The sequence below is a fragment of the Cyanistes caeruleus genome, chromosome 11, assembly GCF_971803275.1.
Source record: "Cyanistes caeruleus chromosome 11, bCyaCae1.hap1.1, whole genome shotgun sequence".
Classification (NCBI taxonomy): Eukaryota; Metazoa; Chordata; class Aves; order Passeriformes; family Paridae; genus Cyanistes; species Cyanistes caeruleus.
Window position 1 is genome coordinate 9,600,009 of NC_141711.1, and position 27,493 is coordinate 9,627,501.

At 43.7% G+C, this 27,493-nt stretch overlaps 1 protein-coding gene and 1 long non-coding RNA gene across 3 annotated transcripts in view; both read left to right on the forward strand.

Moving 5' to 3' along the window:
* The window catches only part of GRIP2 (glutamate receptor interacting protein 2), a 252,049-nt gene that overhangs the window by 108,286 nt on the left and 116,270 nt on the right, over positions 1 to 27,493 (forward strand). The gene's annotated exons all lie outside the window — the stretch shown is intronic.
* On the forward strand, positions 20,056 to 25,628 carry LOC147650989 (uncharacterized). Its single transcript, XR_015275188.1, has 4 exons — positions 20,056 to 20,152; positions 20,840 to 20,896; positions 21,753 to 21,914; positions 22,254 to 25,628. It is a non-coding gene; the product is annotated as an uncharacterized LOC147650989 (long non-coding RNA).

Below are 27,493 nucleotides of genomic sequence, written 5' to 3' on the forward strand. Positions count from 1 at the left end.
CAGGAGCTGGCTTTGCTCCCTCCATGAGGGAACAGGAGCCCTCTCATTTCCTGGCATGTGTTAGTGGCTTGTGTAATGGAGAGATACAAGAACATCCTCCTCTTCCCATGATAGATGAGGTTTGTAGGCTTCAAATTGTTTAAATAAGGCTTTTAGTCACCAAAAAAGTAGAAGAAAAAACTCCTACTCTCAGGTAAATCATTATGCTGCATTTGTTTTCTAAACCCTCTAATAATAACATTAAAAAAGCCATTTTGAATGCTATTCCTTTTGCCTTTTCAATTTCTCCCTTGGAATCTCTCATCTGTTAAATTAGTTTTTGGATTCATCCCAGAGTTATGAATATTTCTTTGTCCTTCTTCACTTATCTGTCTCTACTCCCCCATACTTTTCCAGAATAATTTCCAGTGCATGAATTTTTTGGAAACAGTATTTCCGTGTGTAACTCACCCAGCACTTCTTTCTTTAAATAATACTGTTGGTTTTTTACATCCTGGAAGGTTCTGTTTAATTGCCAAGAGCTGGACTGTTGACTTGGATGAAGCCCCACTGTGTTTAAGTGCTCTTACAAGCATTGATTAGGATGGCAGGTTTTGACAGCTGAGTCAGCTAGAAACCTTGAAATACACCATTTGGGACTGTTTGTTGGTGATAATGAGTCTCAACTGCCATGGACTTTTATTCTTTTTTTTCAAAAGTTTGTAGCTTTCTCCTTCATTAGAGCAAGGGCATTCTTCAGACTCCCTTGAAAGGTATGCAGCACCTCCTGTTCCCCTGCAGTGGTCATTGCTATGGATAGTTTTGAAGAAAACAAGTGAGATTCAGGAATATTTTGGGGATACTGCATTGATTTGCCTATTTACATTAAAGCTCACTGAGAAACTGATTTCCATAATCATTCTTGAGGTTTGTGGGACAAAAATGAATTCTAAATCAGGATGCATCTAAACTTTAAGATTTTCCCAGGAAGTTGAAATTTTAGTGTATTACTTAGGAAAGTACTGAAATGTATTTTCAGGAGAATAGATTGCTGCCTGGACTTTCTGTGGGAACTGAACTTTGCATTATTCTTATCAGTTTCATTTGAGTTTTGCAGGGGGAGGTGGTAGGAGAGTGAGAAAACTCACAAGTTCCTGGGGCTTACAGCCTGTGCTTCTAGGCCAGGAATGAACTTGCAAGTGTCAGACAGGGCTGAGCAGGCTGCCTGGCCAGTCTGGTGTGTGTTTGTAGCATATGAAGAGAAAACACAACTGCATGCCCTTCTTGTTGGTCCTTCAGCCAATTCGTGCAGACTCCTTGCACAGCTTGATAGTGATCCACCCCTCCCCTCTTTTCCCTGTTGAGCTTTTCCTGACAGACCCTTAAACTATTTGGTTTCTGAACATTAGCTATGTTGTGGCTCCTGTGGACATGGAAACCTTGGAGAAACACAGCAGAGCCAGCCAGTAGCAAGGCTCCCCTGGACGTTCATGAAAATAGAGCTCCTCCTATCAAGGTTCTCTTAAAAAGTTCCTGTCAGCCCTTGGAAAATCACACATTTAATCAGAAATCTCCATTATTTCTGTTCCTCCTCTCTGTACTCATCCATTTCCTCAGATGTTCCCATTCCCAAGCTTGTCTTTGTCTTTTCCTTTGCTTCCAGCCCGAAGTTCTGGTGCCAGGTGCTATTTTTGGGCTGCCAACCCCTTGCAAGCATCCAGACTTAGTATGTTTTGGGAAAATGCAAGCAGCTTCTCTGGGGCAACAGAGAAAGCCACAGAGCTGAAAGCTAGTCCTGATAGAATCCAGGGAGCTTTTACTGTCATGAAGTTCTTTAGCAAGAGCTGTTGTTTGTTTGGAGCTGCAGTGATTATTTTTCAATAAGAGCTTCAACTTCACCTGAGTATATCTGTAGTGGTTACAGGACTGAACCTAAATGTCTGGGGAGAATATGCTAAACTTCACTGCTGCTGGTGACAGGCTTTAGTAATACCTGCCTCCACAAGTGAACGTTTTTAGACATCTGCCTCATTTGGGCTTCCTGCAAATTACACCCCCAAGGTGCTTAGGGGACTGAAATAATCTGTACTGACAGAATGTGGTGTGGAAATGTCCCTCCTTGAGTGTTTTGCTAATGCATGACTTCAGTGTGGAAACAAAGGAAGATTGATGGCAGAGAGCAAGCGGAAATCATGCTGATGTTTAGGCTTGACCTGGGTTAGGCACTGGAGAAAGAAATAAATGGAAAAGGGAAATTTGCTCCAGAAGTGTCATTCCTTTTGTTTCTTAACTATCTAAGGTACTGGTGAGGGAGCTCAGCATCCTGCTCCAGAAGAACCAGTGTGAATTGCATTGCTTTGGCAGTGCCATCTTTTCAGACAATTTTGTTTCAATTCCCTCAGAACCTCAGTGGGAGAGCTGAGTCTCTGAACAGCTGTAATGAGCCCATGAGTTCATTTCCAAAAAGGGTCTCCTGAGGACATTAAGAAGGTGGTGAGATTTGGGAGGAGCAGTGAGCTGGCTGCTTCTCACTGGCTATGGCAGCTTCAAGGGTCAGCAGATCCTGCAATTAAGAGGGAGCAGTGAGGCAGCCAGGATGCTCTGGCACATGAGCAGAGATCCTAGGAGGAAGCTAAGGGAAGGGGAGGACAGTGGGAAGCTTGGGAACAGCTTTCTTCTTGCAGCTCTAATCAGGGCTGAGCCCTGGCCATAGGAACCCTTCATTTAAAAGAGAGAATGACATTGTTTTTCCTCCTAAATAAGCTCAGGTCCTTGTGTTATAGCCCTGATTACTGTGTCATGTGAGTGCCAGAACATCTTTGAGTTCTCAGAGATGGTGCATGTGGTGGTATCCTTGTTTTTAGCTGGGTGGTTGAGGCCAAAGTCCTGCTGAACTCAAGGGGTTGGCTTGGCACCATGTGATGTGGTCCATCACCTTGTATAGTCCTGAAGCCGTTCAGCTCTCCTAGTGGCAAATCATGGAACCCCTACCAAGAAAAGGAAGGGTGCTTTGGGGCCAGTTGGCACTCTCAGGTCTCTCCATGATCTGGCCAGAGGTCTTACAGCCTCAGCTATCTCGTGTTTGCAGGAGGCTGCCTTGTGCCTCCATTTCAGTAAGACAGCCAGGACTATTTCAACTGCAATGACTGCAGGTAGAACTTGAGAAGCTGATTATTCACAGTCATACCTGACACTGATTTCTGATCTGGAAAATAAAAACATTTATTAGTGTGAATCCCTTGTAAGCTCAGAGCCCCTCTGTGAGGTGTGGTGGTGTCTGCCTGCAGAACAGGTACATTTTTGGAGGCAGGAGAGCAAACTGTGCTCACCTCATCCCACTGAAACATGTTATACTGTCAGTACATCCTTGGTCTGCTGCAGAGTAAATATCTTCCTAGCTCTTCTGAGCTGCCAAATCCTCCACCTCCAGTGGAGCTGCCCACTGAGCACAGGTCATATTTCACCAGGGTTTGGACTGAGTCCCACATCTCATAATCAAACTCCTTGTCATTTAATGCCTCTTTCTGCATCCCTTGGGCTGATTTCAGACTGGCAGGGCAGCTTCCAGTTTCACTCCACCAATGTTTCTCCAGCCATCCTGTCTTAAAGGCCATATGTGTAACTCATCTCTGCTTGCTCTTTCCAACTTTCCAAGTTATCTCTCTCAGGGCTGTTCTTTCTTTCTAGTCCTTTGCTTATGAACCTCAGGGTTCCATGTAAAAACAGAAATTTGGACCCATGTGTGTTTTTCTGCCTCTGTGAGATCATCTTCCACTTAAAAGCTATGGTCACAGGGTCAGTCCCTTTAGACTCGGATACTACTGAGGCACCTGTGATACTTTATGCTCCTGAAATCTCCATGTTTCTCTGAGCTTACTTTCTTTGTCAGCTCTCTGCCAGTCTGCATTTGGCACAAGATCAGAGTTGTAACCTTTCCAGATTTCTTTGCCAAACCAAAATAAAATTTCAGAGAGGCTATAACATGGAAGTGCTGAGAAACAGTACCTGAAAGCACCAACTGTGCAGCATTCAAACTTGCACAAAACAAAACCCAGTTTTGCTTTAACAATTTCATGCTGATCTCTCCACTTTCCTTTCCAGCAGAAAAGTGTCTGCTTCATGTTCCTGGGTTTGATTGCAGGGTACATTTGGGTGTCTGTCAGGAATTACATGTCAGTCACCAAATGTGTCACCCCATTTTTTCAGGGCTGTGGCTTTCACCCTACCTAGTGAGGGTTACTATTTAATTGGTGCTGTTATGATCACACAGCAACCTTTGGAGGCCAAAAGGGCACTGCAGTGCTGGAATATCTTGTGAACTACTATCAAAGAAGTGAGAGAAATTAAGGTAATTGCAGAAAAGGATCTGGAAAGAAAATATGTGAGTCTGATAAACTCATATTTACTCAATCATTTTTAATAATTTCCCATGATTAATGGCCACATTCTGTTCCTTGTTCCTGGTATTGTTTTTGTTACAGTGAAAATACCATGGCCATTGTCAAGCACTGAAATTTATATATGTGGTTGGTGTGGGGTTTTTTGTCTCTAGAGCAATTACAGCTCTTTATTCTTTTACAGGTATTTTTTGACAGCTAGCATTTTCCTGCCCCACAAGAAAATAAACAAAAAACCAAATATGCACCTGATGCTTTTAAAATTGTGAAGATTTTAAAAACCATCTGAGCCTTTTTTCTTTGGCAGTTTTAATTCTGAAGCCACATTCCCTTTAAATAATCATTAGCTTAGTATGAGTGGTTGGAAGTAGCTGGGTAAGTCCCTAATTGCTCTTCCAGGCCTGTGCTCTTTTATTTCTTGAATATTTTGAAATCCTCAACTTTAATTTCTGTAGCTGCAGTTAAGCTGGTAAGATGCTGCACACAGGTGGCAAACCTCCAACATTATCCTCTTTCTCTTTTGCCTTGATTTATTGTCATGTTTATTATTTTGTAATAAAGCCAAAAGCCCAAAATAATTCACTTGAAATGCAGCACTTGCAAGACACTAAGCTGTTGTCTTCTCAAAAGCTTCTCATGGTCTTTGAAACAGCTGGGAAATAGTGAAGGGAAAGGAATGAAATGTCAGGGCATCAGCAGAAGCTTGCAGAGGGGGTCAGTGCCACTGATTGGTGTTAAAACAGGTGAAGACTTCATGACATAAAGCCTAACAGCAGTGCTGCATGGTGTGATTAATAACTGCAGCATGTTGTGCTGTCTCCAGCCTCACAGAAACTCAGAGTTACGCAGCAAGCAAGCTTTAATGCGGTAGGGAAGGATCAGGTAAGGGCTCACCTGTGAAATAGTACTTGGTGCAGGATCCATCTCCTTGTTTAGAGGCATTTGCTCAGGGTCAAACAAGGACATGGTGTGTCTGTGATGTCTGTGCTGCAGCAGATCTGTGTGTTCCCGTGATTTCCTGGAATGTTGCAGCAGGTAGAGATGGCTTTGAGAATCTAGTGCCAAGCACCATCTCTGGAGAACTATGCCTTTGGTTTTGTCTGAGGGCTGCCTACCAGAACACAGGCCACAGGTCAGGTCTGCTTAAATCTGTCAGATCTGTGACTTGGGCACAGGCAAATAGGGCTGTGCTTTTGCATCCCTCTCTCCTTGGGGTCTTCCTGCTGAAAACCTCTCTCCCTTTAGTGTTTGTGGCAGATGCACCATAGGTATGCTGTATAAAAATTCAAGGCAATAGTATCAGCTTCCTCCTGTTTGAAATCACTTGGCATGTCCCAGTGCTGAGAAATACTGAATAGTACTGCTGGTTAGGGAGCAGGCTCTTCCACAGGGCACAGAGTGGCTCTCCAGTCAGGGCTGGGATTAGACAGGAACAGGAAGAATGGGAGGATCACCCAGGATGGAGGGCAGCAGGAGGCTGTTCTCAGTCATGTTGGGAACAGGCAGCTGCCGTGTGCTGCTGACTCACATAATGACCCTTGTGCTAATGCTGTTCCCTATCATTTAACACAAAAATAAAACTGCTAAATTGAGACTGATTTGAAACATGTGTGGTTTGCTTTGGAAGACGTTTAATTGCAGCTATACTTTAACTGTAGGGCTCTGATTGGAAAAGGAGGGACAGGTAAACAATTTACATTAACTTAGCAATATTATTCTGTTATTGTTGAATATTTCTAAATTCTACCAAAACTGTGGCTCAAATCAAACAGCTTCAGATAATTTGTGACAAGCAATAGGTGAAACTAAGTGGGAGTAGGACATGAAAAGAGTGTGTGATTACCTGAATGGAAACCAAAGTATTCCCAGGACTCACAGTGGTTAGTGAGATGCTTTGAAGGTTTTTTCACCTCTTAAATCCTTAGTGCTTTGAGGCACCGATTTTGGCCTTCAAATGACTACAGCAACTTGCTGCCCTGACAGTGGAATAAATTTTGAGAGCAGTGTGAGTGCAATCTACAGGATTAACAGCCAAGCCATAAAGCAGAAATCTTTACAAAACAGAGAGATCTTGTGATTACTTAATCATGAAAAAGTAGCCTACAAGACCTGGGTGGTTCATGGTGGCTTGTTGCCTTTTATACTGGCAGGTGGGAAAATATAGAATGGGATGAGTGCAGGGAGCATCTGCAGTCACAGGGGAGTTGCAGGTTGTATCTTTGGTCCCATCTCAGCAAAATCTTTTGCATTGCTCCACGCTATCTTGCTTTCCTGCTGCTCACTGTATTGCTGCAGCTCTCTAAAATATTAATGAGATGAGGAGGATATCGCCCTCAGATGACCCCCTGTAGCATTGCTTGCTGGACTGAGAGTCTGGGCTACAGTACAGTCCAAAATCCATGTGTTTTGCTTTTATAGAAGTGGTGATGGTGACTCAGTATGGATGGCAACTTGAATTGGTTATGTCATTTCTAACTAATGACATTGAAGACCAATAAAGTGACTCTTAGATTGGGTTTGTATTATTAGTCTTGTTATTAATTATGGAGACATGGCAGCAGCATTAGTGCTAGTATTAACCATCAAAATAAAACAGAATTGTACTCATAAATCTCACTGATTAGGAGTACATGAAGGATTACAGCCATTCTCCAAAGGAAAAGAGAGGAAAGCGTGTGAGCCTGGAGTAGGAGTGAGATGGAGGTGGAAGAAAATGTAGAGAAGGATAACAATATGCTGAAGATTGTTCAAAGCAGGAGCCTGAGCAAAGGGGACTAGGACTAGGGCTAAAGTCTGCAGCTGCCTGGGTGGACAAGGTTGGGTTTTCCTGCCCATTAGCAGGAAATATGGACCCCATTGCTCTTGAGCCTGGCTACCCATCTAGTGATTCCCACATCCCTTTGAGACCCTGCTACCAGCTGGACATCCAATCTGGAAAGCTCTGCAAAGGGTTTCTCCATCGTGTGAGGCTGGGCCAGAGCCCTGCCCATCTCCCAGGAAGCTTGTGGGAGCCTCAATGCCTGGGAAGAGCAGGCAGATCTCAAATGTTGGAGACCAGTGCAAAGTGGGACAAACTCTTGCCAGGAGCAGGCTCTGATTTGGATGCTGCCTGTGGACAGGAGGAAAGGGAAGCAGGCACATCCCTGCAGCCCCAGAGGGGAGGCAGGGAGATCCCTGCTCAGCAGAAGAGCTGTCTTTGCTCCTGCACAGTGAGCCAAGTCTGACAGTGGTAAACTGCTGAGAGGAGGCAGTGCAAATTATCTCCTGCCCTGGAGAAAGGTGGCATGAGAAGAATTATGCCTCAGAATGATGCATGGGAACAGCACAATTTCCTGGGGTGGTGCAATTTGCATGGTGCTGCTTTTCTGGAGACATGACTCATTAAAATCTGGGCTTTAATGAGCTGAGAAGCATCTGCCAGATCTTGCACTTGGGATCTGCTGTGTGTCACTGCTGATGTGGCCATCTCTGGGTGCTGAGAGTTCATGCCTCAAAAGGTTACCCAAAGCTGGCAATGGCTGTGGCTGCTGACCATGTTCTGCCCTGCTCTAGCCTTTGCAGAGTCTGGGCTGCATCTTGCTCAGCAGTGAGAGTGATGGCCCTATTTATAATACCTTAAATGAAGTGCATGATAATTTAATTTGTACATCCATTAATACTATCTACTGCAGGGTTTGTACTTAATTATATCACTCTAAATGGAGTTTTAGGTATATTAACAGGCTCTTGGTCCTGCTGCCAGGCACAGCCATGTCCAATCCCCACACATGGTTGCATGGAGAAGGTCCATTCCACTAACCCCACTGGCCTGGTTGGGGAGGGTTCTTCCATGCTGGCATGTTCCAGGAAACTGGAAAAATTATTTGCCTTTTTCCAAAAATTCTGGTGAAAATGTAAGTGCTGGAAGGTGAGCAATTGTGTAAGCACAGGAAAGTCAAGGTTCTTCCCTACAAGCTTGCAGAGTTATTTAGCATTTCTCGTAGATGCAGATATTATTTGCTGTCTGCGTTAGCTATTTCTAGTCTTTGAAAAGAAGCCAGAATTCTTTAAGAGTCACTGCTTTTTCTGAGCTGATGCTGGCTCTTTTGCCTGAGGAGTAGTTGAAATCTGCCAGAATGCATGTATTGTCAAAAACAGAAATTGAAAACCCTATACAGGATCTGCTGCCCCTGTGAGTTATGAGCTTTCCCAAGTCATCAGGGAGAAGAAATGCCTGCTCCTGTTGTCTGTGAGAGCTGTGGATGGACAGAGGCAAAAGAAATCCCTCTCCCTCCTCCTCCCTCTCCCATCACCACCCAAAACTATCTCTTTGGGTGGAAAGAAGCTTTTGGAACACACACACATACACACAAAGTGCTTTCCCAGTGACCTGCTTGCTTCTAGCTCTCACTCCTTCTTTGGGAGCTGGAGCTGCTGAGCCACTGGAGTTGGGGAGATCCTGTCCCCACTCTGCAGCCTTGAGACCAAATGAATAAAGTGAACAAGGTTTTGAAGATCCTTAAGAAGTCATCGAGGAGAAGGAAGAGATGGAGAGAGGAGCTGAGGGTGGAAGAAGAAGGGGAGAGCCAAGAACTCTGCGACCCAGGTGCTTTGTGCCACCTGCACCTCTGTACTGCTGGTAAGGTAACAGGAATGTTCCTGCTCACCTTGGGACAATGTGCCTGTTTGATACCATTGCTTATGAATGACAGGAGAGCTTCCTACAGCCAGACACTGCTGCTCTGCTTTTTGTGAAAAATATTGGTGGGAGAAGTGATAAAGACAGGGAACTGAAACTCCTGGGTTTCCTTTTATAAACCTTCCCTTGCTTGCGTGGGTGGCATTTTGCACATTTGTGAAGTGGGGAGAGAAGGGAATATTCTTTCTGGAAGAATGGTGCTCCTAAAAACGTAGGGAGAATGTGTAGCTCATTGAGAATTTTGTTTCATATATGTGGTTGCATTTTCAGATAATTAAGCCTGAATATTTATTCTATATATTTGTGCAATAGACAAGCAATAGGAAATGGATGAATCACTGTTTTTCTGAGGGATGTTTTTGTCCACCAAAGTTGGTCTGGACCCAGGTGCATTATATCCACCCTTGCCTTCCAAACAAACGATGCTGTGGCTGTAATACCATTGCAAATGATTCTGTGTTTAGTCTGTCTACAAAGCAGCAAAACAAAAGATGCCGAGAATGTGAAAAAGGGTCACTTAGAGCATTCACTGATATGTCCCCAGCACGTTTGAACTGCTGGGGGCTGTGACACAGCAGAGGAAATTGTGTAGGTCTGTGCACTTGGTCATAAGGCTCAGCTTCCTTCCTTTTGCATTGCCAGTGTCCAAGGGATATGAAGCCCTTATAAAACCACATTTAGAAGGAAGACACGCTCAGGTTCAGTGTAGGTCAATGTTCTTGCTGTCACATTTGGTAGTTCATTTGCAATAGTATTGTTGTAGCTTTTGTACATTTTACAGACTCACTCTTTTTCTTTCTCATGCACATAATTCTCTTGAGCTGCTTTTTTCACCCTGTCCTGGAGCATCTGGTGGCCCCATTCCTGCAGACCTTGGATAGCTTCATTTCCAGCTGGAGACCTGGGGCACAGAGATGTTACTGGACCTGCCCAGGGTCACACAGACTGGGGCAGGGTTGGGCACTGGCCTCTGAGCTGGAGGCCTGAGAAAGTGTCATGATGACCCAACACTGGTGACTGTCCTGCTTTTGGCTTCCAGTTCTCCCGACTTTCACCTCTCTTATCTCTTTAGGTAGCTCAAGAATCTGAGATTGTTTCTGCCACCATTTTTTCCAGTGAAATATAATCAAATAATTTTGCTTAAAGTTTTTGTTATATTTCTTACCTTATCTTTAGTAAGAAACTGCTCAACAGATAAGAAAGGAAATTAAAACCTGAACATATTCAGGTATCAGAATGTGAGGAGGCAGCAGAAAACAACCAGTTTTGACAGTTTGACAGTTATTTCTGTAGTTAGCCCTGTGTGTATTTTATTTTATCTTTTTAATAGGAAGTTGTCACTGAGAAGGTTCACCCCCAGCCCTGAGCTTTTCAGCCTGGGAATGTGGTCCCATCATGGCTGGGATTTTATAGTCCACTTCCTTCTAACGATCTCATCTAGTGAGCCCTAAGGTGTTGACCTGAGAGATGGAATGCTTTGGTACTTTTTTATTTATTTGGTTTGTCTTTTGATAAAAATAACGACACAGATCTTTGGAACCTGTTAACACCACGCTGTGTGGGCAATAGTAGTTAGATAGCCTGAGTCCATCTCAGCTGGGTGTGCACTGTGGACTTCTCTAAGCCATGGATTCAGGCTGCTTAGCAGGGAAAGGAGAAGAACTGGTGCTTCTTGACCCAAAACATCACAAACTTAAGTGATGAATTCTCTGGGGAGTCTCCTCCTCTCTGTTGATTGTAAGGGAAGTGAAAATGAAGGCTAAGGTGACTAAGGTGTCACTTGTGGGCTGACTTTTATATGGCTTGTAGGGGTTTTGGGACATGAATGTGTGACTGTCCAAGAAATTTTTGGCTTTATTACCTGGATATGCTTTAGGTGAAGGGTCTCCTCTTTCACAGTTTCTGCTACTCTGCAACAATTTGTAAGCCTGGAGCTTTTAGAAAGCTGAACTGATGGCTTCTTTTTTTCCTAAATGCGAGATGGGTAGTGGGTTAATGCACTTCTGCCATCCAGGCAACAGTGATAGAGATGGATTGACAGGGAAAAAAAAGAAAACCATCAGTTAAGGCAAATGGGGAGAAAAATAGTGCATTCCTGCAGTGTGGTTCTGTGCCGGCAGTTATTCCAGCCAGTTATATCTCCACAATAAAATGTAAATGAATGCAATCATTTATTTTGGAGCCTGGAGGCCTAGTGGTATGAAAAGATAAGCGAGCATTTTCCATTGTTTATTTGGTAGGGGTGGCTCTTCTGTGTCTGCTACTGGCTCTCTGATACCTTGGCAGCATCTAAATGTTGCCTTTATTATTAAAAACACATATATGGGAGTCTAATATCTGAAACGGATTAGAGTGGTGTTTACAGAAGCGTCAGCCAGCCCCCACTCCCTGCAGGCTCTCAGCATTTGTGTTCCTTCTGCAGGAGCAGTGCACAGAGCAGGAATGCCAGCAGCTGGCTGAGGGATGGGGAAAAGCAGAGGCACAAGGCAGGGAGTGAGGGGTCTGTGTGTGGTTGTTGCTGGTCAGAGGGATGAGCAGGAGGGACTGGGAGTCTCCAGTGAGCTGCTTCTCTGGAGGCTGAGGAGGGGAACAAAGGGAGTGTGGAGAACAATAGGACATGACAGTGGCATTGGGATAATCTCTGATCCTATTTAGGCATATTTAATTGGCCTGTCAGTTTTTCACATCTCATGCATTTTCATAAGGATTCTTCTTTGCTTCTTGTTTTATCTTCTCGTAGCTCCTTGGATTTCCCTGCAGACAGCAGGTTCTTTGGATTTCTTTGTTTTGTGTCCCCCCCTGCTTTTCCCATTGCAAAGCAGCACTGAGTTGCCTGGCTTTGTGGTGTTGAAGCAGAAAGACAGATTCAGCAAAGGAGCTGATTGGGAAAGTCTCATGTTATTCTAAACAAAGAGAGAAATTTGGTATAGGAGGGGTGATTATCAATGACCCAAACATGTGTGCCATCTATCACAGCTCTTTTTTCACTGGTCTCAGGCTCTGAATATAAACCTACATCCTAATCATGTGTAATATTATGGGGAATTAATTTTTCCCCCCTCTCGTCCCTCTGACAGCTAAGATACATTTATTTTTATGATTTTTCACCCAGTATTGGCTACCTTAAAAATGCAGAGCTGCTGAACTTCTGGGTTATATAAATTAATTCAAAGGGTTTTTGCTCAGCCTTTCAGATCATCTCTGTTAAACTCCTACCCTTTCATTCCTAAGTGATGCCAGACCTAGTTGCTTCATCCTCCCACTAGAAATCCCCAGACACATGATTAAAACCAAGCCATTCTTGTAAAGTCACTGGCCAAGCTTGCCTGAATTGCTAGTGTATTTCTGGAAGCTTTGAAGTTCACAAGTAATGAGGCTTGGAGGGACACGAGGGCTCACAGAGGGGCAGCCCTGGCAGGCAAAGGAGATCAGAAGCTGCAGTGATCTCTGATGGGCTGCTCCCAGAGCTGGTCTTGTCCTACCTGATCCCTGGGTAAAGACAAACATCTTCAGGGAGGTTCCCCTTCAGAAGGGGCTGCACCAACAAGAGAGTCCAAAACTGCATGGCTGGGGTGTCCTAAGGGTTTGTGTGCTTTAAGAAATCAAGGGGCAAAACTCATGAGAAGGGTATTCCAGACCCTCAGCAGGGGAGGAGACAGGAAGAGCTGCAGGTGGCCAGGGATGGGCATCTCCCACTTTGGAAGAGTCCCCTGCACCTCATGTCTGCAGAAGTGCAGCTGCCACAAAACCCTCTGTGTCCCATCAAGTGGGTGGTTTTCACAAGGATTTTATGCATTTTGTGATGACAGCTTGGTCTGTGGCAATTTATTGTCCTACAGGGGTGTCTTCTCTGTTTATATGTTGTGGGTCTCATTGTACAGCAGTAAATCATTACAAAGCTGATAGTTTAGTTTCCAGGCATAAATTCAAATGCTGGAAAAAGAGATTTGTGTATTCCTATGCCTCTGTTCTTCAAATGTGGCTGTTCATAGAGCTTTGTATGCCCCTGGATGTGAGGATGATGTTTGATAAAAGCAGTGGTAACTTAAATAGTGTGAGGAACCTCTAAATAAATTTTTATATGGGATTGCAAGAGGTGAAGTGATTTGGACAAGACTCTATACCAGGGAAGGTGGAGAAACAGGAAAGAGAAAGAGATACTTTTGGCAGAGCATTGGCACAAGGCTGGGTCTATGTGTGCTGCACTATCTGGTCAAGGTTGTGGTCTAGGGATGGTGCTGGAGCACTGGAAGCAGCAGTCAAGCAGCTGATGTTAAATCTCTGAAGGTCCTGGCACTGGGAACTGGTCCTAAGTGTTCTGCTACTGAGAGCAGTATTGTTGCTGGAAGAAAGGAGAAAACCAAGAGCAGGAATTAATGTATGACTCTGAAGAAGTCAGGGTTAATAGCATGGAGGCTGGGATATTTGTAGATAAAGGCAAAGGATCCCAGGAAAGACATAGGCTGGAGACCCTAATAATCCTTTCTCCTCCAGTGTCCTGCAGTGGTGAGCGAGCTATAAATGAAGCAGTTATTACCAGCTCTGCTCATATCACAAGATATAAACTGGTCTATTGAGCAAGAAAGAGTTGCCCTTTTTTAACCTTTCAAAGTGATTTCCCTTGTGGGGACCAGCAGAAGGAGAAAGCTGTGCTTCCTGACTGGAGTCGGGTGCCCTTTCGAAGCCCCAGCAGCTCGGATCTCCCTCTTTGCTCAGGGCATTGTGGAGCTGCATTATTTATAGCTCCTCCTGGGCACCCCACTTGCACATCCTGCAGTGCCCATGGAAAGGGAATTGCTGGCATTCACTGGAGATTCAGAGGTGACTAAAAGCTCATGAATGGTTATGGTCTCTCTAAACTTCCAGCAAAGACAATTGTACAGAGAAAGCTTTTGATCAAACAGATTCAGTCCATTGTAGCCAAACATAAATTTTGCTGAGAGAATATTCTGTTTCAACATTTTCAGCAATTAAACCCTTCTACATTCGGACTGTTTGGTGCTAGAAATTAATTAGTTGATAATATTCTCTTCAGAATGAAGACAAATGTTTTTATGTCTTTGCTGAAGGCTAATATTTGCAAAAGGAAAAAGAAAGTAGATGAATTCCTTAAATCTCTTTAATCTTGTTCTGATAAATATACTTTCTTACTGTTAAGCATTCTTTGAATTTGTGTGCCTCTTCCTCACATTTCATATAATGCCAAGTGGGTAAATAAGAGCTGCAAGTTTCAGCTTTCAGAGGACTCATCAGATTCAATCCAGTCTTTCCATCTTGGGATCCACAGTAATAAACACCAGGTAAATGAGTGAAAATGTCCAATGAGACAAACCTTTTGCTTCTTCATGAGCAAGTACATAAATGCTCAGATGATTAGAGGAGGCATTCAAACCTTGCTTGCTTATAAAGTAGTTGCAGAAGCTGTGTAGTTCAGTTCTTTTTGCATCCACATCTTGAATTTGTCTGTAGATGAGACAAGCACAGGTGAGCCTGGAGGCCAACAGCTGGGTTTTCTAGGGAAGCAGAGACACATACTGAATTAGCATCTCAAAATACTCTGCAGCACTTGCTTTGGCAGGCTTTCTGCAGTTGGAAAATAAAAATAAATAACAAAAGCCAGGCAGCATAGGAGTTTTAGAAAAATCCAGGCACCATCTTTCCTCTGATCCATCTGAAGTCCCACCTGTAGGATGTATAAGTGCTGACTTCGGAGCAAAGTGTTTTCATCTCATTCATCTGATGAGGAGATCAGCCCATTAATAAAGAAATGTAAATAGAGAGTGAGGGTTTCAGGTTCCCTCATTATAAAGTGAAGCTTTGCCATTGTTTTTAGACATCAACATAAAATATAAGGTATAGACTGAATCACAGCCTTTGTAAAGGGCAGAGTTTGGCATTGCTGATTAGAGAAATCAATTTGGCAATTCTGGGATGCGGGAAATGTAGGCTATGGGGGTAGGGAAATACTTCAGAAATGGGGATAATAAATTAAATCAATAGACATGGGAGATGGAGTTCTTAAGGTCTCCCTTGGATGACAAAAAAAAAAAAATCACTTAGTAGGAAGTATGAAATTGCTGGTAAGTGCTTTTCAAAATATCATCTGTTGGCCAGATTTGATTCATTATTAATTATGCCATCATGGTGATAATTGTTACAATTTAGACACTTCCCAGACAAATCTCTAGTTAATTAATAGTGCAGTCAGTTCTTGGAAAAGTGGGCATTGGGTCACCTCTGTGACGGTGCAGCTCTGGGTCTGCTAACCACAGGGGCTGGTAAATCTGTACCTACTATCAAATGGAGTGAGAAATTCAAGCCTTGTGTGAAGAGAAAAATGCTTAAAGGAGGTAAAATTAATGATGAATTTTGGGATGGATATTTGGATTTACTCAGGGCCAGGCTCAGTTACCTACTCTGCCGTTGGCTTCCAATCTAGTGGCTGGGCCACTGATAGGCAATTTTTCTGCCAGAGTAAATGGGTACAGCTGTTTTGCAGATGAAGAAACAGTGCCAGTTATGTGTGGCAGTGGCTTGGTCATGAGATTTGATGGTGGACAAGGATAATTCAGCTTGATGTCCTGTGTAAACACAGGCCAAATCCTTCAGCCATGTATCCCAGGCAACTTGGACAAGACCAAGGCAAAACCTGGTTGGTTTACTGGTAGGCAGACATCTGGTTTTGATTTAAGGAAACCAGAATGCATATAATGTGCTGTTGCCTTCATTAATTTGTTCTTGTGAGTAGAACACCTTTATTGGTATTATTTTGGAAAAGGCATATGTCTATAACTGTTTAATATAAACATAATTGTACTTCTCTTGGCCCATTCTTTCTTTACCTCTTCTACTTAAACCCTACTCAGTGTGATATGGGAACATCTGTCCACTGTAGGCAAAATGAACCCCCAGATGAGGTTTCTATGAGCAAACATAATATTGGTGCAGTGTTTAATGAGAATAATAAAATTCAATTTCATGAGTCTTTAAAACCTCTTGAATATTTTGCTATTGATTAATAATTAACTTGAAGCTTCCAATATTTTGCTTAAAAAACAGAGTAGTTTTTTTACTGGGTGCTAAATATTAGTAACAGCAAGTCTACCAGCACAAACACACTATTTTAAAAGGTACATATACATCCTAGCATGAACAGTACTGATTCTGTACAGTTATTTAATTTTTCCCTATATAAAATATCTAAAATGAGGCTGTTTTAATTTCAAAGCTAAGCTGCAGGTTGCAGTGACCGCAGCTTTACTACCATCCTTTCTGGGGCTGATGGTGCTCTGTAAGTAACAGATTTGTGTGTTATCTTTAGCTGTGCTCACAGTAAAGGACTGCAGCTGGCACTTAAACTGGGGCACAAGAACCTGCTTAGAAGGGAGATGCCTTTTGGGCTTCGGCTCCCTTACTGGTCTGGGCTGTTCCTGGCTAATTGCTTCATTAGCACAACAACAATGTAAAATAGAGTGAGGAGACTGTTGGGAGTACATACATGAAGGCAGAACATGACCCCTGTCTAGGCAGGCATCTGCAGTCAGCATTTGCAAGAGCCTTTCATTCTCCCAAGTCAATTGGCAGTCGGAGCAAGCGGCAGTACAGCACACGGAGATAAGACTATTTTAATTTCTTGCTTCAGGAGACTCAGCTGCCTCCTTGGAAAAACTGATGCCTTGTCCATGGATTCACAGATTGAACAAACATACTGTGTCATTTAATTATTAAAGGATGGCTTCAGCATTCCCTGGCAAAATAAACTGTGGTCTTAGGCTGAATCCTGGCAACAGTGTTCCACCTGCTTCCTACTCTTCCTACTGTGGGCAATAGGCAGTACCACTTTGGTCACTACTCTTTGGGATAATACAGCTCTGCTGACCCCACTTCCAAGTATCAGCTGATAAAATAGCCATAGTAGGAAGAGATGTCTACAAGTAATGCTGATATGCCTTAAGGTGGAATTTCAAGAAAATTAGATTCTCCCCAGTGCCCTGACTACCAAGGCTGTCCAGCAGAGGCTGGGAGGAGGAGGGGAAAGAGGACTATGTGGAGAACAAATCACAATAACATAACTATACATCAATATAGCTTCTGTTAACATACACATAATCACCCCTTAACTGCAAGAGACAACCATCACATTACCCATCTATAAGAGGAACACAGAGGTGAATGCTTAAAGCAGTCATCTTCTTAGCTTTGGGACATAATTCAAATGCCATTCACCCATGTGAATTGCAGAAAAGTGCCTGAGAAATCCTATGTGTTCAGCCTTCCTGCTAATATGGGTGTGATTTATAGAGAGGAAAAATGGGAAGCCATTGTCTGCACATATGGTGGCACAGCATATGGCTGCAGTCCTGGTCTCAGTAAATGCAGTGGGGATAACTAGGAATTCCTCCAAAGAGCCCCTTGCTGGTTTCTTGCAGCTGGTGCTACAGAGGGTTGAGGGTCCGGAGAAGTTCTAATTCAGGGGAAATAATTGCATGTAGCTGAAAACTAAACATGGCATTTCTCATGAAGTGTCCTTTTGCTGAGTTTGTATAAAGTTGCACAGGATGTTAAGAGTATGTTCCAGAAAAGTTGCCCAACATACAGAAAATAACTTTCAAAATATCAGGGGTGAGGGTTAATGACTGAAGCCTGTTTGCCTTTTTTGCCGAACACAGTTTATGACAGACTGTCACCTGCATAAGTTACTGTCAGGGTAATTAAACCTTATAGTGCCACATGACACATCCCACCCCACCTTTTACTCTGTTGGAGGCTGTGGCATTGCACAGGGAAAGCTGTAGCCATGCTAATTAGGATCAGGCAAGGTACTTGTAAAGCATAATTTAGACCATTTCCTTTTGGGAATTGTCTACTAATGAGTGTGGTTCCAGTGAAATTATTCATTGTTCACACTGTCACAGGATCATTTATTAAGGGTAATCAGTTAAAGCAGTACTGGTGTCAGTGTGGGGAGAACTTCTTCCTAATGTCTGTTATTGGCATGTCAAAATATGAGGACAGTTTGACCCTTCCCAGCCTGAACTAACTGCATTTGTTAGCAGTATATCTGGTTTAATAGACTCCAAGAGGCAATAAACTTGGAGCCTGGGGGAGGGGCGAGCCCCTTTTGGCTACCCTGGTGCTGCTCTACTTTCCACAGCGGAAATGGGTGTTTCTGTGGGAATTCATATGCCAGGAAGGGGGGCTTCGTTGCCAATGATAGATAGAAGAAGATAGAAGCCAATGAGTCTGTGGGATACCTGAGTTTTATAGATCAGCTCATCCTGCCTTTGGTTCAAGGCTTTTGTATTGGATTTGTTGTTTCAGCATTGATCCCACTTGCTTATCTAGGGCAGTTATGCCACAGTTAGCCAATGTTATTTGCTTCTGTGGTCCTCAAAGAGCTCCCAGGCTCATAGGGGGGAGATCTGTTGTCTCTTAATTGCAATAGATTATCTTAATATTCACTATGGCATGAATGTTTTTGAGAGATACCTTCTGATTGTTGTTGGCCAATCTGAGATATTTTTGCAGGACAGTAATCCCACAGACTCTATATGCCCATTTATACTCATATGCTATTTATGGAGAAAAACCCTCTGTGGTGAATTTGGTTATTTTGCATTCTTTCTAAATGGAAGGTGTACACTGGTTAGCCAGTTTAATGCAGGCTGATCTACAGAGATGATAAAAAGATTGTTAGTCCAGTATCTGGTTTTATTTTTTGCAGACAATGTGCAAATACCAAAGAAAAGAAGAAAAGGTTGCTTTTCCACATAAATCTGCATTTTTCTCCCCAGAGCCCATTTTATGGGTCTGCTCGCTGACTGTACTGATAGTCATTGAAGCACATAAAAAGTAATGTAGGAATATCCTTTAAACTAGTGAAGAGAAGATGAAAATAATCAGAACAAATTCACAAAGGCAGTATTATCAGTATTTGTAACATTAATACATTCAGCCATAACTGCACCTGTTAGTAAAGAAATACTGCCTTCTAACATGCATTTTAGTAGAGTGTATAATTTTCAGGATATGTATTAGACATGCAGGATTTTGCTTTATTATTCCCAAGGAAGGAAACAAACTGTATGGCAACTTCAAGGGAAAAATGGACTAATTTAATGTGAGCTCTACTTTGAATAGTTTCTGCTCCTTTAATTTTGTTCTGATATATATTTTTAAATGTTTAGTTGAATAGAAGGCTTTTTATTTTCCTTGCCATTTCTCCACTGGTTGCTGTTATAAAATAGGTGTATTCTTTGTCAGACAGATAAATACAGCAGTGCATACATAAATTCTGAATATTGTATATTCATTAATCACACTGTGTTTTTCTGTATTTTTCCTGAAACTTGGTGTATATTTTTGTTATACTCTTGCATTATTTGCAATGGATTCTATGGCTTGGCACAGCCACTTCAAATACTAGACATGATAAATGGTAATAGATTTCCCATTACACAAATGCTTTTTTATCCTCTTAGTTTAATTGCTGCATTTCTCACTCGTTCTATTGTGCACTCTTGATGACCAGTGTCCCCACAGTCATTTCCTAAGCTGAAATGAGGATTAGATTTATATGTGGAAGAGCAGAAAACACGTTTGTTTAAGTATCAAAGTGAAACAGCTGTGTTTTGTTTTCAACTGGAATTTCCTCTAAGGTAAAACCAATTGTCTTGGGACATTCAGGCAATTCTCCTGAGTTTTGAAGTTCTCTGAGACTCTTGGAGGAGGGTAAATTGGATCTTAATATTCAGCTTTAAATCAGAATATGCTTAAATTCTAGTGATGAACCTAGAAGAAAGGATGAAATTGTATGGTTCCTCTAGTCTTATTTGTAGACTGGTACTTCATCATCATGAAAGCAAGGAAGATCTGATGCAAAATTATATTTTGGTTGGAAAAAGAGTGATCCTCTGCTACAGCTCCAGTGAAATTAATTGGAGATGCCTGTGCTCAGTAGAGGGGAGAGGAAAAAAAGCAGCCCAAACAGAGCAAACAACTGTGTGTGGGGAGCTGGGAGTCAGCTCTCAGGCTGTCTCAGAAATTGAACATTTGGGGTTTGATCAGCCCCAGAGTGCTTAGGCTTTTCATCTTCTGTGTAAGGCTTTAAATACATGCTTTACATCTAAATTTATCTGTAGTCAGTACACACGTACACACTTGTTAATGCTTCCAACTCTATATAATTTTAAAGAAAACAAGATGGAGGCAAGAAGAAAATTTATTGTGTTACATCAAGATTGACCTCAAAAGTACTGAGGGTTTACTGAGTTTTAAGGGTTTGTAATTGGAATTTTTGAATTTGGAATTTGGTGTTAGGTCTCTGGGACTGTCATTTGTGTGTGCTGCTAACGCTTCCACACATTCAGAGCAGCTCTCCATTGCCCTTTCCCTGCTGGAAAGCTTTCTGGGTCAGTCTGTGTTATGTTTTCCTTTGGTTCCAAACTTACACCTCTGAGTCTGAGTCTGCAAAACTGTTCATGTGTCCTTCTAGCCTAAAAAGTGGGAGGGTAACCCTGGTGACTAAGTGCAAAAACTCGGTGGAAGAGCATTGCTGAGATCAGGCACTGGAGGTGAATTATTCTGTGTCATGTCTCTGAGGAGACTCCTGGAAAACCACAGTGTGTTGTTTCCACAGACCAATGGCTGCAGGCAGCGAACTGCAATCTCCAAAGTCATCTGTGGGATCAGCAGAAATGTTGGCTAGAGATAAACTCCCAGATGTCCATTGAGGGCAGCCTTTAGCCCTCAGGTATTGATTTAGTAATGAAGCTTTCTTCTGCAGATCCAGAGTTTCCCAATGGGTTCCTGGAAGGCACCTCTGAGCTCCCCTGGGACCATGGTAAGAAGAAGTTGAGAACCACTACTGCTGTAGTCTGAGCTCCCATAGAGAGAGGGAAGAATATTTTGCTTATTCAGCTGCTGGGAGAGGCTCAGCTCAGCAGAAAAGGTCAACTAAAGTGCTACTCCCAGTGTGACTTGGTCTAAAATTCTAAAATACTCTAAAATGGAGTAGTAACATATTGGTCAGGCAGAGTCCTCAGCAGGTGTTTTTCTCCAAGAAGAGTGTGGGGATGAGCAGGGCTGGGCAAGGAAGGCAGTGAGACTTGTGTGCCATCATGAATCCTATCTAAAGTCCTTCCACAAAAAATTGTGTGAAGTTTGTTTGGGAAATTGGTGTTCAACATGTAGTTGTGGGATGATGTCCTTTTAGGTGTGCATGACACTGTCAGTGGTTTCTACAGACACAAAAAGCTCTTTTGCAGACAAGTTTCTTTAGCAGGACTTGCCCTGCTGGGGCTGTTACCAGAACAGTCCCACTGTATTTGTGCTGGGTTTCTGGTGAACTGTTCCCATAAAATTGAGGGCTTTTATCTCCTTTGCTCTGGTAATCTCTGGATTAGCTTTCTGGTGAAGTGCAAGCATGCACCCGTGTGTGCTAAGGAATAATCTTACTTTGCAAATTAATATGTTAATGTAGTGCCAGATTCCCAGCCTTTAACAGTGGGAGACTGGTGATAGGTTTAAAACATCAATGTGTGATTTTATTCATCTGGACGAGATAACAAAACAGCCCCGCACTGAAAGTACCGAAAAGGGTCTGTGCCCCCTCCAGCTCAGTCTTTGCTATTCTCCCCCCAAACCCCCTTCCCTCTCACTCCCTCTGCCACCGCCTAAAGCCGGACTGTATTTCACAGTACCCATACATTAATTTGGAGCCGGCAGCCCCTGGCAGAGCCAGGCAGAGGTGCGGAGGGAGCGGCGGCACGGAGCCGTGTGGGCGCAGCGCTGGCGGCTGCAGGAGATGTTCGCTGTCTCGCTCAAGTGCCGGCTCGGCGTGCTCAGACGGAGGAGCAAAGGTATGGTCAGAGCCGAGCTGCTCGCTCCTGCCCGAGACAGGGACTTGGAGGGCTCACTTGAGCATTTACTTTTCCTTAGCTGGGCAAGAGGAAAAAAGCTACTCGGTCTGTGATTGATTTTCAGCCTCTGTGCATTGGCAGGCGGGAGTAGGATTATTTTAATTTCTTGCATGTCCTATATTTTTCAGATGCTGGATTTTTTTTTTTTCTCCCGTTGACTCTCTGGATTTTTTTTCTCTATTCATCTGCTATGGTTATTACTGCAGTAAAGTAGATTTAGGTGTGCCTCAGAGTCTCACAAGGTTTCCCTCCTCCCGTGTGGGAGCTGTTACTTTGCAGGGAGAAGCACTCGAGTGTTGGACTCCAGCAGACTGCTCGTGGTGCCTGTCCATCCCCACACTCCTTCCAGAAGGGGATGGGTTGAAAGGATGAGAAATAATGGGGAAAAAAAGTCAACTTTGAGAAGGTTTCAGGAACAGTAATATTTTATTTCCAAGTTAGTCTGAGACAGGACAGTTTCTGTACTCACTTCTGCAGTGTTGCATGCGGTCAGAAGTGAAGAAGTTTTGTTGTGCTGGGCTGCGATGCCAGGGTCCCCCGTGCCAGTTCAGCTGTGCGGGTGCTCGGAGGTCTCTGCACTCCGGGGTGCTCTGCAGCCGGGCTCGGTCCCGCTGCCGCCGCCTTTGATTTCTGGGAGGTTTGCATTTTATTGGAGCCTGGAGCAGATCTCGCCGCTGGGAGCTCGACTCCCCTGTGCAAGCCCTTCCAGCCGGCGGCGCTCCTGCAGCAGATCAAAGCCCTGTGCTGTTGAGGAAGATGACCTGCATTTTTATAGGGGCCTCTAAAGCAAAACAGCTTTTAGGGGCTCAGTGTAACTCGGATGCCATCGATTCCAGATGAATGCATAAACTCAGCTTTTAGCCTCACTTAAGGGGAGAGACACTTAGATGCTGACGAAGGCATCTCTGTGCTGACACACAAAAACTGTCAGCACCGGCAGGTACAAAACTTTGGTAGCAAAGAGAAAGGCCTGAACACAATGCACAAGTTTCTGATGTGGAATGGATCTGAAATCTAGGGTGCAATTCATGTATGTGACTTGCCTAGTAAGTGAAAAAGTATTTGCTTAGATCAAGGTTGCAATTCTATGAGACAGATGTGAATAGAGAGCAGGAGCCTGAGGCTGCTTCGCTTGACTTTGGTTACAGGGGTGCTAAGGGAGCACCTGGGCTGTGATTGCCCCACCGTGCTCCTTCCTCCTGTGTGTGCACAGGCACTGAGATGCTCTCTTATGCTTTTTGCTGCACACAAAGGCACATTCACAATGTGCCTGTTACAGTCCTGCTGTGGTAGCCTCAGAGCTGAACTTATTTCAGATGTATGAATTTATATTTGGCATCACTTGCCTTTGACAGTTTATCCTCATGCTTCTTTGTTTCTTTGCTTCCGTGGTTTGGAGGCTTCATGGGCTTCTCTCTGCACGGGAAGGAGTTTCATGTTTGCAATCAAATGGGGGGCACAGGCAGGATTTCCACTTTCTAGAGCAATGTCTGCAAGTGCTTGGTTCAAACACAGCCCTGGAGTCCCTTTTTAGTTGGCAGATGCCAAGAGAAGGTCTGGTGCCTTATTAGTTTTCACAGCTCTTTTTCCCTGGCACGCTTTTTTGCTACATATCCTTGAGGAATTGTATTGGAACATGGCGGCTTTTTCTTCTACAGTTTTCTGGGAAAGTTAGGAACACAGGGCAAAATAAGTGCATTTGTGCCTGCAAAACACTGAAAATACAGCCTGAGATTGTAATGAAGGTAAAAAAACCCTGTTATTCCTGTACTACCTGATAAAGTTTTAGTGGCTTTAGTTGAAATATTTAGAATTGACTAAGATCACCTGCATTTCTTAGTGACAGATTTAAATGAGAGAATTGCTAATCCAATGCTAAATTGTACTGCTTTGATCAAGGATTAAATTGAGCTGGAAGTGGCTTTTGGGACTTGAGCTTTGGAATGAACAGCCAGAGAGAGACATTGTTACTTGTCTTCAGCTTTTTGGGACAAATGATGTTTAAGGAACATACATGAAAGAATGATCAAAAATAAATAATGCCTGGGCACTTTGGTACAGGAATGAGCCCATCATGACTGGGCAGCAACCAAGGATGGGAGCTGCTATGAATTATGTTAATGAGTAATGAAACTCTGCTGCATTTCACATGTTGCATCCTAGGAGATTGTCAGGCCATTATTTGGCATTAAAAATTCCCACCACCTTTTGAAGAGAGGCAGGAAGAAATGGTAAAGGGGATGTGTGAAAGAGAGTGGCAGATACCCCAGACCCGGTACCTGTCTGTCCTCTGGTCTAGATGTTTATGAGACCCAGTGTCCCCAAACCATGCTCTGCCTGGCTCTGCAGGAGGATGCTTCCTGAGGGGATACTCCTCTGCTAAAGCTGATTTTAATTAACTGTAAGGTTAGGTGTTCAAATCTCAGCTATGGTGGCTGCTGGTAGTTTCATGTAGTTTTAAACTACACATCCTCATAGACATAAGGATTGATCTTCCTGTCTGCTTCAAAACAGACCCCTTCCCCCAACTTTCTGCCTTCTGTGCTATTTTCTTTTCCATCCCTCAAACTTTGCCTGCTCCTCCCCAGCTAATCCCCTCACTTCGGGGAGAAATTCTTGCTGTCAGTTCTCCTGGATTCCCGCTTTCCTTCTCTCTCTGAGCCCTTGAGCTTTTCCTGGCGTGAGGAACATTCACTGTTAATCCACCAGGCATTCAATCGGTCGGCTGGGGCTGGCAGCACTGCCCTGCTCACAGCTCTCAGCTGTCTTTGGCCAACATCAGCTCATCCAGCTGTGGGGCTCCTCAGCCCTCTTCAAGGACTCGACTGAAGGCCCCGAGGAGCATACAGTCACTCTCTCCAATACGACAATTAAACTTTCCTCAGTATTAGTGTGTTTTTCAATTGGAAGAGCTAAATGATTTCTGTCTGGTCATGCTTGTCACTCAGCTGAGCTCAAATGGGACTGTCTGGGGAGGGTTGGTTGGTGGTTGCCTGCCCTGCTAGCCTCCAGTTACTACAGCAAATCAACTGTATTTTATAAATAAGTAAACAGAAGTAGTGAAGAGCCTAAATAATTAACCAGATACATGTGTTGGACTGAAAAGTAGCAAATGAGGAAATTCAGAGGTGTCCTCACTGTTTCCCTTGATTTCCAAAGCCTGCAGCCCAAGGGGAGGGGGGAGGCTCTGCAAGAACTGGTGAGACCAGCAGTTGCCTGAACATACAGTAGAACACACCAAGGGGTCTGAACCCCACTGCCACGGCAGAAGAGAAGCTTGGTTACTTGGTTTGAGACATGCAAGCTTAAAACATGTTTATTTTTTCCACTCTAGTTTCTACTACTGTGTGGTGTGAATGATGTAATGAAAGTAATTTTGCTGTTCCTTTGTCGAAAGCTGTCATCTGGAACATGCCAGGCATCATATCCTGTAAAAGAAAATCCATGTTCTGCTTTCCATTTACACACCTCTGTGTTTTTCAGCCTTTTAAGCTTCACCGAGTCATGTTTACTACTTTCTTTTTTGGACTAGATGCTTTCTCTTGCATTTTGTTCTTCCTCTCTTGTGTTTGACTGGGAACTGAGAAAACAAATAAACTAAGAAGAAACACTCTGAAGCCCCAGGAATAAAATAGAAGAATATGTTCAGAAAAACTGTTATATAGAGTGAAATTTTCAATTAAAAAACAGTTTTAGAACAGCAGCTTTTACAGCAAGACCCAGATTTTCAAAAATAGGTTTCGGCATGTAGACATCATTGTCCCTTAGATGGAAGTTACTGCGTCCTGTTTGGTGTAGGAAGATGTTTGGTGTAGGAAGGTTGGTTTTATTTCCATGTTTTTATTGAGGACAGTGTCATGGGAATCAATCCCAAGAACTGGGAACATGCTCTTGTGCCACTTCACCTTGTTTGCTGTACAGCAGTATTGTGTTGTAAAGCATCCTGGCTGTGTTTCATAGCAGGGAGTGCTGCTGCAATTTGGTTTCTGTCACAAAAAGATTTGCTCACTGCAGAAAAACAAGAAAAGTTTTGTGTCTCCATTTGGAAGGGGAAAAAAAGAAATAAAAAAGGGCAAGCAGGTAAGCTGCTTCCATCCTGTGGTGTGGTGCCAAGTCCAGAGCACTGCACAGCGGCGTGAGAGAGTGAAAAGTCCAGTGGAGCTTCTACTCCTGAGGAGAAAACCATTGTTTTTCCTGTACTTATCCTCCAGGCCCAGAGTAGTCAGTAAAACAAAGCAGATGGGAAACCCACACACAGAGAAACCAGACTCATCCCCAAAATGGAGCTGTGGTGCAGAGGTTGAGCCCGTGGGCCCGGAAGGCTGGGGCCAAGCACAGTGTTACAGCCCTCACCTCACCACTTTTTCTTTAGAAAGATTGCTGCCTCCTAGGGTTTAACCTCACCTGCCTGTTTCAAAGCAGAAGGCATCTTGGAGGTGCTGCCATGAATATTTATGGGGCTGTCCTGCTGCAGCAATGAAAACCAGGCAGTGGTGAACACAGGGAACTCCCTTGGCCCAAACCACTGAGCTGGCAGTGGCTGTGATTCCTTTTCTGTCAGTGAGGCTACGCTTCAGCCCTTTCCCTGTCTCATTAATAACTCATGATTGGGCATGTTTTATTTATATCTCCAAATGAAGCCCATTTTTCAGCCTGATGCTCTAGCATCCCAGGTGACTGTCACCTGCTCTGAGCACTGTGTGGTTCCTTCAGCCCTAGCTCATCCCTCATCTTCCTCCAGGCTCCAGCAGCAGAGAGGCTATTGATCTCTTAGGGGGGCAATTGAATGAAAAAAGCCCTTAGCAGCCCAGAGGCAAATGATAAATCCTTGCAGGGAAGCCAGTATGCAAAACAGTGTGTCTGAGGGGACATTAACCCTTCCTGCTGGAAAGGTACAGCATGTGCTGCAATCCTGTGTGCAAATCCTGCCCAGATCACACCTGTTGGAACAGGAATGAAAGAACACCCTGCCTTGGTGTGGATATATTACACAGGAGCAGTTGCACTGGCCCTTTGCTGTGCTGCATGGGGAGCTCTTTCTGGTGTGGTTTGGAATGTGGGCTTTGATTTTGACCCTGCAAAAATCACAAGGGGTGAAATCCTCGTGCTCGTGTATATCCGTGCATTGCTTCTGTTTTGCCTGTAAAACTATGTGGGGGCTTTGGGGGTGTTATTAAAGCTAAAAACAGCGGCTGGGAACTCTGTCCCATACCTTCCCTTTTTGTTACTGTGATGAACAATTTGTTGTGCAGGTAGTTTTACTGGGCATTTGTTTTCTCTGTGACAACTACTTTAGCTGTTTCCCTTGGGAAAAGTCCAGGATGGCAAGAGCAGGTGCCTATTATTGTTCAAGGCTTGTTTTTGTGGATGGATTTTCCCAATGGCTGCAGGGCATCACCCAGCACCCTCTGCCCCATGTATCTCCTGGCAGAAGGAACGTCACAGTGACACGGGGGCAGCCCCTGAGATTGGGAAGTGCTGCTGATTTGCATCTCTGGCTTGCAAGCTCACACAGGCAT